The sequence below is a fragment of the Solanum verrucosum genome, unplaced genomic scaffold (assembly GCF_900185275.1).
Source record: "Solanum verrucosum unplaced genomic scaffold, falcon-dt-bn FXZP01000020.1, whole genome shotgun sequence".
NCBI lineage: Eukaryota > Viridiplantae > Streptophyta > Magnoliopsida > Solanales > Solanaceae > Solanum > Solanum verrucosum.
The window spans coordinates 12978-27350 of NW_026019903.1; positions in this window are offsets into that span (position 1 = coordinate 12978).

Sequence of the window (14373 nt, forward strand, 5' to 3'; positions counted from 1 at the left end):
CAGCTACATTAGTTGACTTCTTTGCCCTGAGCATTAATCACTAAACAAGTATAAATGGGCTTATTAGGGCTGATCTTATTCACTTGAGAATTTCTTTTAAATTAGGCTTCTAAGCTGATTAGGGCTGAAATCGTCCATTATAGTGTAGGTTTCATGTAAATCTTGTAAGTATAGTAGATATAGTAAAGTTTACAATATACGTATCAGCTACAATTGGTCTCATCTACTTGTTCTTCAACAATCTTCAGAAATTCATGGGACATGTAGGGTGTGTTTGGTATGAAGGAAAATATTTTTCAATTTTCTCATGTTTGGTTGGGTTAAATGTTTTGGAAAATGTTTTCCAAATCAACTCATTTTCCTCAAATTTAAGGAAAATGACTTCCCTTCAAAACTTAAGGAAAACATTTTCCAAAACTCTTTTCAACTTCAAACTACAATTAATTTTTTGTTGAAAAATCAATTTATTTTGTCCCTACCCTCAAACCAGTCCCCCCCCCCAAACAAAAATTAATTTAAAGCTTGTTTTTAAATTCAATTTTTTTACCCATCCTCACCCTTACCCCTACCCCCACCCCAAAAAAAAATAATTTAAGTTTGTTTTAAAAAAATATTTTCAATTTCAATATTTCATTTTTCACCCCTACCCTCGACCCCCCCCACCACAACCCCTACCAGCCCTGAAATGACCCAAAAGTTTCTTAAAAATGTGCTTCGGAAGTTACCGGAAACTTGTTTAGCTATATAAAAAAATCCGTTTTTTTTTCGAAAATCCGACTTCATATTCTTGTTTAGGGGGTCAAATTGAGTGGGAAATGGGTCTAACCCAAATTTTAGAGCAACCGTATCAAAATCCGAAATTTCCAAGTGAAGCCTTTTTCGAGGGTCTACTTTGGAGGGTCATATCTCCTAGCACACAAATTATTGGGTGGCCAATAACATATCCATGGAAAGCCCTTTGAGTTAGCTACCTAACGCACTTCGTTTCACCTCATTCGGAGTTCGGACGAAGAAGTTATGCCCATTTTCGTAAAATCTGTCCGGCAGGAAAGCAATTTCCAGTGAGCGTTTTTACTGTTCACCCGCCTCATTTTTTTTTCTAAGTGTTGGACCATTTTTCCAAAGGGCATATGTTATTTCCTATATACCATTAGTTCAATTCCCATCTCTAAAACATTTCCCAAAACACCTCTCCCATACTTAGACACATTTTCTCTCAAGTTCTCTCAAGAACCCTAATCCAAAACCTTCCTCAAGATTGAAGAGACTCTTGCTCCAAGTTCCAAGCTTCCATTGAAGACACTCTCAAGACCTTCATAAAAACTCAAGGTATGTGGTGTTGAACTCATGGGTCCTTCCACCCATAGTGCCTAGACTCTATTCTACTCACTAATTCATGGTTTAAGTTAAGATTCATAAATTAGTCTTGTTCTTTGTAATAATTTCCTGCACATTGAATTTTAAACATGAAAAGTGATTGTTTTGAGCATGTTGTGACTCTAGAACTTGAACCTAAATTTGGAATGGATGTGGAGATTTTCATGTGGTATTGTGGGTGTTAAAAGGTGTTGTTGTAGGTTGTTCACTGGTTTGGCTGCATAATTACTACCCTATTTTCCATGCTCTTTGATTCCATTACATGCCTTCAAGGTGTTTGACAAAATGTCCAACTATGGAGAATTGATGAATCGATGCTTTAAAGCTTGAGTTATGAGATGTATGGAAATCCAGAGATGTGTTGATGACAAACTAAGCTTGTGTATATGTTCATTCCATACGTGAGATTGCATTAGAGCCTAATGGGAATTTCCTATATAAAGTGTTGCATGACCATGCCCGGTCCGGGGGAAAAGAACCGGACAACCATGTGAGAGGTTTATATCTCACCACCTAGGATGCTTGGGGTGTGACCAACATCAACCATGTGAGGGGTTTATACCTTGCCACCAGGGTGTCCGGGTGTGAACGGCATCCCCCATCCTAAGTTGGGGTTATAGATTGGTTGGATCATGCATACACATATGATATCTACTATTAGTATAGATTTACTTAAACATGTTTTGACTTCACTTTGATCATGCATCCTCATATTGTTATTCATAATGCCTATGAAACTATTTCTTGTATTTCGATTGTGTCCTTGTCTATTGTTGTGTTGCACCCCGCATACTTAGTACATTCCAAGTACTAACGCATATTTTGCCTACATGATGTCACCATGTAGGGACCGGAGCTACTCTTGATCCTTCTCTCCATTCACGTGGCTAGTACGGTGCTTATCCGAGTTGTTGGTGAGTCCTCAATGATTCGAGGGCTATGTTATGTTTCCTACTCCTATGTTTTGAGACTTTAGCTTGCAATTGTATTTTGACTATGAGGGGAGCCGGTAGTATGTCATGGCCCCGTCCTATCTATGTATGTAGAGGTGTGCGTTGGACAAGTATTTTGTAAATGAGCTTGACTCTTGTTCTATGATGTCATTTTGAAATGGTTTGCCCTTAGTCCCTATTTCCCGTTAATTAATGTTGAATGTACTTCCGCGACCGATGAAGTGTGATGACAAGTTTGAGAGGCTTGTTTGGGGTTCCTTCGGGTTCCTCATTCGCCATGTCACGTCTAGGCCCTAGGCTTGGGTCGTGACAAGCTTGGTATCAGAGCACTAGGTTGTTAAATCCTCGGAGTCCAACACACCGCGTTGAGTAGAGTCCTAATCATGGTTGTGAAGCGCGCCACGACTATGAATGGGAGGCTACAAAACGTTTTAGGAAAGGTTTCCCTTCTTCATGTTCTATGTCGTGCTTAGAGTGCGATAAGGTGATTCCTCCCTAACGCTTGTTCTTTGGATTGCTAGATCATCATGCCAAACATGAGGGGAAGACGGGCCCGATCACCGGAAGAGCCACCCACCAATGGTGAGCTCCGTGATGCACTCACCATGCTTGCACAAGTGGTAGCTAACCAAGTGCAACAAGGAGCCCAAGCTCCTCGAACTACCACCCCGGGGGAAAGGGTGAGAGATTTCATGAGGATGAACCCTCCGGTCTTCCATGGTTCAAAGGTGGATGAGGACCCGCAAGAGTTCATCGATGAGGTATGCAAAATCTTGACCATTATGGATGTTGGTGCTTGTGAGAAGGCGGAATTGGCGGCCTACCAACTCAAGGGGGTTGCTCAAATTTGGTTTGATCAATGGAAGGGTGAGAAAGGTATGGCTATGTGGTGTTGTGGGAGGAGTTTTAAACTTGCTTTCCTTAATAGTCCTTCCCTCTTAAGCTTAGGGAGGCAAAATTGGTGGAGTTCATGAACTTGAAGCAAGGAGCTATGAGTGTGAGGGAGTATGCCCTCAAATTTGTCCAACTCTCCAAGTATGCACCTCACTTGGTGGCCGACTCTAGGTCAGGATGAACAAATTTGTGATGGGTGTATCCGACTTGGTTAGTGAGGAGTGTCGGTCCGCTATGCTCATTGGAGATATGGATTTGTCTCGGGTTGATGACTTATGCGAGCAAATGGAGGAGGAGAAATTGAGGAAGAAAAGGGGCACGAGGCCAAGAGGGCCCGATTGGAGAATAGGTTCCCTAAGGGTGCTAGATTTCATCAAGGCCGAGGAAACCCTAATGTCAACCGGGGATTTGCTATCAATGTTCCTAGACCTCAAGGGGGAGGTGAAGTGGGTTCTATGGATGTATGCCCTAAGTGTGGGAGGAAGCATGGTGGTCCTTGCATGAAGGGTTCGGGTGCTTGCTTTGAATGTGGAGAAGTGGGTCATAAGAGGTTTGAGTGTCCCAAGATCCGCAACAAGGTCCGAAGTGCTAACACTACTCCTTTGGGTAGAGGTGCTTCTCAAGTGGTGCCCCAAGGAACATCGATTTTATGCTTTGCATGGTAGACAAGGTGTTAATGAGACCCGGATGTGGTGACCGGTATGTTGCAAATCTTTGATCTTGATGTTTATACTTTGATTGATCCGGGTGCCACCCTTTCCTTTGTTACCCCTTAGTTGCTAGAAAATTTCATGTCGAGTCGGAATTGTTGCATGAGTCATATGAAGTATCTACTCCCATTGGTGTCTCTATTGTTGCTAGAAAAGTGTATAGAAATTGTCCGGTTTGCATATTGAATAAGTTGTTGCCTTGTGATCTTGTTGAGTTGAACATGGTGGATTTTAATGTTATTCTTGGGATGGATTGGTTGCATGCATATTATGCCTCTATTGATTGTAGGACTCGTAAAGTCAAGTTCGATTTCCTAATGAACCGTCCTTGAGTGGGAGAGCCGGGATGTTGTGGTGAAAGGGGAAATTCATTTCTTGCATTAAAGCCCATAGGTTGATTTCCAAAGGGTGCTTGTACCATATTGTGAGAGTCAATGATGTGGAGTCTAAAGTCCCTCTTATTGAGTCTATTCCGGTGTTAATGAGTTTCTAGATGTCTTCCCAGAAGACCTTCCCGGTGTCCTTCCCGAAAGGGAGATAAATCTTGGTATAGACCTCCTTCCCGATACTCAACATATTTTCTATCCCCCCTTACCGTATGCCCCGATGGAGTTGAAAGAGTTGAAAGAGCAATTAAAAGATTTGTTAAGAGAAGGGATTTATTAGACCTAGTCATTCTCCCTGGGGTGCTCCGGTTTTGTTTGTGAAGAAGAAAAATGGGTCTCTTAGAATGTGTATTGATTATCGACAACTTAATAAGGTCACCGTTAAGAATAGGTATCCTCTTCCAAGGATTGACGATTTATTTGACCAATTGCATGGGGCTAGTCAATTCTCTAAGATTGATCTTCGGTCAGGGTATCATCAAGTGAAGGTGAGGGAGTGTGATATTTCAAGACGGCCTTTCGTACTAGGTATGGGCACTATGAGTTTGTGGTGATGTCTTTCGGGTTGACTAATGCTCCGGCTCTCTTTATGGATTTGATGAATAGGGTTTTCAAACCCTACCTTCTTTTGTGGTGGTGTTTATAGATGACATCTTGATCTATTCTCGGGTGAGGAAGAGCACAAGGGTCACTTGAGGGTGGTACTCCAAAGATGAGGGAAGAGAAGTTGTACGCTAAATATGAAAAGTGTGAGTTTTGGTTGAAGGAAGTTGCTTTCCTAGGCCATGTGGTGTCGGGGGATGGTATTAAGGTGGATTCTAAGAAGACCGATGTTATTAGGAATTGGCCTAGACCTTTGACCCCGTCGGATATAAGGAGTTCTTGGGTTTAGCGGGTTATTATAGGAGATTTGTAGAAGGGTTTTCTTCTCTTGTTTCTCCTATGACTAATTGACTCAAAAGAAGGCTAAATTTGTGTGGTCGGATGAGTGTGAGGAAAGCTTCCGAACTTTGAAAGAAAGGCTTGTGTCCGCTTCCTATTTTGTCACTTCCGGATGGGTTAGAAGGTTTTGTTGTTTATTGTGATGCTTCCCGTATTGGGTTGGGTTGTGTGTTGATGCAAAGTGGTAAGGTTATAGCCTATGCTTCTAGGCAACTTAAGGTTCATGAAAAAAATTACCCAACCCATGATCTTGAATTGGCCGCCGTGGTTTTTGCTTTAAAGATTTGGCGTCATTATTTGTATGGGGTGCATGTTGATATCTTCACCGACCATAAGAATCTCCAATATGTGTTCACGCAAAAAGATCTTAACTTGAGACAAAGGAGGTGGTTAGAATTCCTTAAGGATTATGATATGAGTGTTCACTATCATCCGGGGAAAGCTAATGTGGTGGCGGATGCATTGAGTAGAGTGTCCATGAGTAGCTTGGCTCATGTGGAGGAAGGTAGTAAAGAGTTGGCTAAGGAGGTCCATCGGTTGGCCAAATTGGGAGTTAGAGTAGAAGGGGTGGATAGTGGAGGAGTAGTTGTTGTTGATGGTTCAAGGTCTTCCTTGGTTGATGAGGTGATAGTCAAGCAAGGATCTTGATCCTTCTTTGGTAGAATTAAAAGGCTTCGGTGAGTAGTGGGTAAGGTGGAGGTTTTCTCCCAAGGGGGAGATGGTGCCCTTAGGTACCAAGGTAGATTATGTGTTCCTTGTGTGGATGGTGTGAGGGAAAGAATCCTTGATGAGGCCCATAATTCTTCTTATTCTATTCATCCGGGGTCAACAAAGATGTATAGAGACGTTAGGGATGTGTATTGGTGGGGCGGTATGAAGAAGGACATTGCAAAATTTGTTTCGGCTTGCCATAGTTGTCAACAAGTCAAGGCCGAACATCAAAGGCCGGCTGGCCTAACTCAAGACATTGAGATACCTACTTGGAAGTGGGAGGAAATCAACATGGATTTTTGTAGTGGGCTTACCCAAGGCCTAGAAGAGGCTTTGATTCGGTTTGGGTGGTGGTTGATCGGGATGACAAAGTCGGCTCATTTCCTACCGGTTAAAACTACTTACGGGGCTGAAGAGTATGCCAAGTTGTACATTCATGAATTGGTAAGGTTGCATGGGATTCCTTTGTCTATCATCTCGGATCGTGGTGCCCAATTCACTTCTCACTTTTGGAAGTCATTCCAAAGGGGTCTTGGTACAAAGGTAAAGCTTAGCACGGCCTTCCACCCTCAAATGGATGGCCAAGCCGAAAGAACAATTCAAACCTTAGAAGATATGCTTAGAGCTTGTGTATTGGAGTTGAAAGGTAGTTGGGATGATCATCTTCCTTTGATTGAATTTGCATACAACAATAGTTATCATTCTAGTATCGGTATGGCTCATTTTGAGGCACTTTATGGTAGACGGTGTAGGTCACCGGTTGGGTGGTTTGAAGTTGGAGAGGTGGCCTTGTTGGGTCCGGATTCGGTCATGGATGCTCTTGAGAAGGTAATGATGATTAGGGAGAGGTTGAAAACAGCCCAAAGTCGTCAAAAGTCTTGTGCCGATGTGAGGAGACGGGATCTTGAATTCAAAGTGGGTGATTGGGTTTATTTGAAGGTTTCTCCAATGAAAGGTGTGGTTCGTTTTGGTAAGAAGGGGGAAATTAAGTCCTAGGTATGTCGGTCCTTATGAGATAATAAGAAGGGTTGGTAAAGTAGCCTATGAGTTGGGGTTGCCCAAGGAGATGGAATTAGTTCATCCGGTATTCCATGTATCGATGTTGAGAAAATGTGTGGTGATCCTAACGCTATTGTACCTCTTGAGGTTGTGGGTGTTGTAGAAGATAATTTGACGTATGAAGAAGTCCCGGTTCAGATCTTAGATAGACAAGTTAAAAGGTTGAGGAACAAAGAAGTGGCGTCCGTTAAGGTACTTTGGAGAAATCAACAAGTGGAGAGTGCTACTTGGGAGGCCGAAGCGGACATGCAAAGACGTTATCCTTATCTATTCAACTCCATTCAAGCCTAAGGTATTAAATCAAGTCCTTTGTACTCCATCGAGTCTTACATTTCAGCCTCTGAATCATTAATGTGCATACATGTTTAAATTGATGAGTTATGGATGCTTTACACTAAGTTTTGAAATCTTGAAGTGATGTTTAAATAAAATTTTTGCATTCATGTTGGGGATGATATGTTCTTACTAAGTCTTGCCTTGTATGTCTCTTCCACATTCGGGGACGAATGTTCCCAAGGGGGAGATATTGAAATGATCCAAAAAGTTCTTAAAAATGTGCTTCGGAAGTTACCGGAAACTTGTTTAGCTATATAAAAAAAAATCCGTTTCATTTTTTCGAAAATCCGACTTAATATTCTTGTTTAGGGGGTCAAATTGAGTGGAAAATGGGTCTAACCCAAATTTTAGAGCAACCGTATCAAAATCCGAAATTTCCAAGTGAAGCCTTTTTCGAGGGTCTACTTTGGAGGGTCATATCTCCTAGCACACAAATAATTGGGTGGCCCATAAAATATCCATGGAAAGCCCTTTGAGTTAGCTACCTAACGCACTTCGTTTCACCTCATTCGGAGTTCGGACGAAAAAGTTATGCCCATTTTCGTAAAATCTGTCCGGCAGGAAATGCAAATTTCCAGTGACCGAAATTACTGTTCACCCGCCTCATTTTTTTTTCTAAGTGTTGGACCATTTTTCCAAAGGACATATGTTATTTCCTATATACCATTAGTTCAATTCCCATCTCTAAAACATTTCCCAAAACATCTCTCCCATACTTAGACACATTTTCCCTTAAGAACCCTAATCCAAAACCTTCCTCAAGATTGAAGAGACTCTTGCTCCAAGTTCCAAGCTTCCATTGAAGACACTCTCAAGACCTTCATAAGAACTCAAGGTATGTGGTGTTGAACTCATGGGTCCTTCCACCCATAGTGCCTAGACTCTATTCTACTCACTAATTCATTGTTTAAGTTAAGATTCATAAATTAGTCTTGTTCTTTGTAATAATTTCCTGCACATTGAATTTTAAACATGAAAAGTGATTGTTTTGAGCATGTTGTGACTCTAGAACTTGAATCTAAATTTGGAATGGATGTGGAGATTTTCATATGGTATTGTGGGTGTTAAAAAGGGTGTTGTTGTAGGTTGTTCATTGGTTTGGCTGCATAATTACTACCATATTTTCCATGCTCTTTGATTCCACTACATGCCTTCAAGGTGTTTGACAAAATGTCCAACTATGGAGAATTGATGAATCGATGCTTTAAAGCTTGAGTTATGAGATGTATGGCAATCCAGAGATGTGTTGATGACAAACTAAGCTTGTGTATATGTTCATTCCATACGTGAGATTGCATTAGAGCCTAATGGGAATTTCCTATATAAAGTGTTGCATGACCATGCCCGGTCCGGGGGAAAAGAACCGGACAACCATGTGAGAGGTTTATATCTCACCACCTAGGATGCTTGGGGTGTGACCAACATCAACCATGTGAGAGGTTTATATCTCACCACCTATGATGCTTGGGGTGTGACCAACATCAACCATGTGAGGGGTTTATACCTTGCCACCAGGGTGTCCGGGGTGTGAACGACATCCCCCATCCTAAGTTGGGGTTATAGATTGGTTGGATCATGCATACACATATGATATCTACTATTAGTATAGATTTACTTAAACATGTTTTGACTTCACTTTGATCATGCATCCTCATATTGTTATTCATAATGCCTATGAAACTATTTCTTGTATTTCGATTGTGTCCTTGTCTATTGTTGTGTTGCACCCCGCATCATTAGTACATTCCAAGTACTAACGCATATTTTGCCTACATGATGTCACCATGTAGGGACCGGAGCTACTCTTGATCCTTCTCTCCATTCACGTGGCTAGTACGACGCTTATCCGAGTTTGTTGATGAGTCCTCAATGATTCGAGGGCTATGTTATGTTTCCTACTCCTATGGTTTGAGACTTTAGCTTGCAATTGTATTTTAACTATGAGAGGAGCCGGTAATATGTCATGGCCCCCGTCCTATCTATGTATGTAGAGGTGTGCGTTGGACAAGTATTTTGTAAATGAGCTTGACTCTTGTTCTATGATGTCATTTTGAGATGGTTTGCCCTTAGTCCCTATTTCCCGTTAATTAATGTTGAATGTACTTCCGCGACCGATGAAGTGTGATGACAAGTTTGAGAGGCTTGTTTGGGGTCCCTTCGGGTTCCTCATTCGCCATGTCACGTCTAGGCCCTAGGCTTGGGTCATGACAGTACTAGTCCAGGCGAACAGATCCAGACTTGGGCCCAAATCTTCTCCTCCCTTTACTCATTTATTTGTTATTATGTGTTTTATGTATTTATTTAATTTTAGAGGCTTCCTAATCAATGCCCCAAACGAAAAGCCATTTTGAGTTAAAATTAAATCAATATTTGTCTTCAATTTGACCTTTAGAGTATTTATTGTTATTTACTTAAGTAAATCCCTTATAATATTTTCCCTCTCCTTAAAATAATTTTAAGTTATGAATTTCCTAAATTTGTAAAGTATGCCTATTTTCTAAAAATATTTAGCTAAATAGTTAATTTTCAGATAACCGCATGTTAGCGGGTATTTCGGGTGCTTCAAACCCTTCACTAAATGCTAATATGAACCCCGAACCCTTTAATTATTTTTCATTTGATTTTCTGTTTTTAATCTTTTGGAAAAAATTAGTTTTCTTAATTTTCCTTTAAAAATTAAGTGGCGACTCTTAAATCAGTCTAATAATATGTTTTAAATAAACCAATTATATATGATAAGCCTTAAAACCCCTTGCGGACATTTTATCAAAGTCCCTAGAAAACAATATCCATATAGTCTTGAAGAAGATAATGAAAATTATAAGAGAAAATATTTGGAAAATCTAAGAAAAACCTCTTGTAAATGTCTTAATCTAGAACAGATTAAAGAAAATCTACAAAAATCTTGTGGTGAAAATCCATTAGAAAAATGGGAAAAGAATCATGAAAAAGCAACCTTAATACTTAAGGACCCCAGCATCATCATTAGAGTAAAACCCATGCTCTATAACGAATATGATAAAATTGAGTTTAAAATACAACTCAAAGAATTAATCAACCTAAAACTAATTAGGATGAGTAAAAGTTCTCATAGCAGTCCAACGTTTATGGTAAGAAACCATGCTAAGATAAAAAGAGATAAAACTCGTATGGTTATAAACTACAAATAACTAAATAAAAATTGTATATTTGACGGATATTTTATCCCAAATAAAAATAATCTCATAAACCTTGCAAAGGAAAAACTTATTTTTCAAAATTCGACTGTAAAAGTGGATTTTGGCAGATAAAATTGGAAGAAGAATCCATTCTATTAACAACATTTAGTACGCCTAACGGACACTATGAATGGATAGTAATGCCCTTCGGGTTGAAAAATGCCCCACAAATCTTTCAAAGAAAAATGGATAAGATATTTTCTGAAAAAGAATTTTAATAGTCTATATAGACGATATACTAATATGTTCTAAGAATTATCAAGAACACCTAACACATCTGAAAGAATTTTCAGAAATATATTTTTAAAAATGGAATTATTCTAAGCCAGAAAAAGGCAGAAATAAATAAAAATGAAATAGAATTCTTAGGAATGATTATTTCAAAGAATGGAATTGAACGCCAAACTCACATCTCGAAGAAGATTGTAGAGTTTCCTGATAAATTAACAACTAAGCAGGAAATACAGGGATTTCTAGGATGCCTTAATTATGCAAGCAACTTTATTCCATATCTAACAAAGAAAAGGAATATACTGCAAAAAATAATAAGAAAATTCAATAGACAAGGATGGACTGAGGAACACACTCAGTGTGTTAAGAAAAAATACCCAGGTATCAGGATTAATATTTAACAAACATCCTTCTGAACCTCAGTACAGGAGATTACATCGATGACAGGTTTTGTTGTCATTTTATTCTTTTAAAATTAAATATATTAAAGAAATTGACAATTCTCTTGCAGATTTCTTATCAAGAAACGTCCAATATAGACAATCAAACACAAATCCTGGTTACCATGATTTATGAAAGAATGCAAAAGGTGGACCAGCCCATAGATGACAAAGGCCAAAAATTATTTAAAATTCGAGATGAATCAACAAGCTTGTCAGAACAAGCAAGAATGATGCAATACAAGATAAACCAACTCAGTACTGAACAAGTAGAAAACATGAGTGAATTTTTACTCTTATGCGAATATTTGGATACTTATTCAAAAAGAAATTCAAATCCACAAGGAAATATTACTCACAATAAAGTGGCAGGAGATGTCCTACTAGCACATCGTACCAAAAATATCTCGACGGTAAGCACAAATATGTCGAAACCTAAGTCTAATGACGAGGGAAAGAGCCGAGCAATTGAAAAATCACAAGATGTTACTTCTTCGAAAGAAGGAAAAAGCTCATTCTTAGTAAAAGCTGAAAGAATTATCCTTGGGAAACCAGAAAGTAGTACTAACAAAGCTTCTTCAAAAGCAAAAGTTTTTTCATCTTTTCAGGTTGGAAAACAACATCTTAAAGAAGAAGTATATCTTGCATGTTTCCACGAATGGAGTTCTAGGAACAACCAGCTTGTTTCCACGAATTTTTATATTCCCAAATGGATCACCGAACTTTACGGCTCAATTATTCGAATTTAGTTACTTAGATTGGGTTTATGCTAAGTCGGATTTATAGGAATTGTCCAAATTACCACTACAACTGATAAGTTCAGTAAAAAATTATGCACAAGTAGAAGGTGTTTATTGCCTATTCTTCAACATTTCTATGGAAAGCAAGGATTTGCAAGAATATTTCCCAACAATCAACTACATAATAGTGAAAAAATTAAAAGATTTTAATGTTAAAGCCACCGGAGTTGATAAAAAACTTCCACATTTAAACAAAAAATGGATACAAACCAAAAGAGCGTTAGGAATTAAAGCATTATACTTTATTCTTAAACGTTTTTATAATGAAGATTTCAAAGTTTTCGACCATGATCACTATTGGGTTTTAATGACCAAGGGAAAATCCAAATCCAAAACATTAAAGGAAAAGATCCTTGACATTGAGCTTCATCGATTAGGAGCATCAGAAGAAACATAGAAACGTGCCTGCAAGTTTCTTGATCATGACCATCCAGCAGCTGAATAATGTAGAAGTCAAGAAAGGACAAAGCAAGAGACGTATGCACTTACGTCATAAAAAAAATGAGAATCTTATCTTGTAAAAAGAAGACAAGGACCAACATATGGCATCTTATCTCAAAGGAATCTTATCTTGTCGGCCATTTATTTAGACCGTCAAAGAAGGACTAAAGAAAAATTATGTAAGAATGTAGGGAGACCCCTACGAAAACAAAATTTGTAAGAAATCCCTCCTTAGATCTATAAAAGGAGCGGAAATTCACATAGTAGAGGCAAACTACTCTTTCTTTAAAATATCCATTGGAGAAAAATGTTAGAAACCTCTAAGTGTGAGTAGAGACTTCTCCCGCCAGGGAAAAGTATTTCTAATTATGTTTTGAGTATATATAAAATATGTATGGTTTGTACGTGAAAATATTAGTATGAAATAAACAGTTTGGTTTATATATCTCTCTTCTCTGAATTCTTAAAAATAGTTTTAAGTGAAGGTTGCGATCGTCAGCCCTAAGGAAGAACAGGGGGGAACTAGCCATAAGACTATGGTCGTTGAGGCGAAAAAATTGTTCATAGCCTGAAGGAGAACTATTGCGGTAGTGATAAGGACTATTCACAGAACAAAAAGGAAAAAGGTATACACGCAAAACTCGGTATTTCATAGTTATTATTTTCAAAGACAAATTCTATTCATATTTTACATAATCCTCAGACATAGAAATAATACTTAGTACCTATAGGGAAATCAAAAATATTGATTAATCTAAACAGTAACATGTTTAAACAGTATCTGTCAATAATTCATTCTTATAGCATATAAATATGTTGAAAGATATTCAATATCATTTACATCTTGTAAGAAGAAGAGCGTGGAGACACATATATATATATATATATATATATATATATATATATATACACAAAATACCTCAATTGAATAGGAAATAAAAATATTGTACTCATAAAATTTGAAGCTGATCAAGATGATAATTAAAAATATAATCATAAGATTTTTTTATGCTTAAGTCATAATACTAACATTTATAAATTAATATAATCCACCCAGGTAATAAAATTCCATAATATACCCAGGTAATACCTTAATAAAATTGCAACATCCTAATTTTCTAGGTAATATAATTCCCAAATAAATTCGCAAGAAATTATCCCTAGGTAAATTGCCGAAATTATCCCAAACCTAGGAAATTGCTATTTGGGCATTATTTTCTTTAAATAAATCCCCAAGTTAATTTGTTGGCGCTAGATGGCATCAAAATTACCTGCAGATTTACCTTGGGAAAGTATACCCGCAGATACATATTCTATAATTTAGGAATTTTAGATTTTTGCATAAAAAAATTCGCAAGAAATATCTGCCAAAAAATTTTCAGATAAAATTTTCAAGGTAATTCAAGTTTTTCTAGCTACAAGAGGATAAAGGCAAATTTGAACCTCTATTTCATTTTGGTTTAAGATGCATGATAGATGAGAGGTATAATCTTAGTTTTCTTATTAACATACCTTGCTATAAATTTATATCTTGATCCTATAAAAACTAGAAAGTGTTTGTAAATTGAATTCAATGTGTTAATGAAATTTGATTTTCTTCACTCTCACATGTTCCAAAGAAAATATGTTCACTCTTTTTTCAATGACAACACGTCTGAGGGGTGAAATGATAGCAATTGGATATCAAAATATAGAAAATATTTAAAACAAATACATATGCGCCGAATCAAATTAGACAATTAAGACAAAAGGAATTAGACAAATTAATGCTAATATTACATGTATATTACATGTAATTTTTCTGTAGGGTTGTGACTTTCCTGAAGAGTTGTGACTTTTTCAATAGGACAATAAACATTGTATATTACATGGATT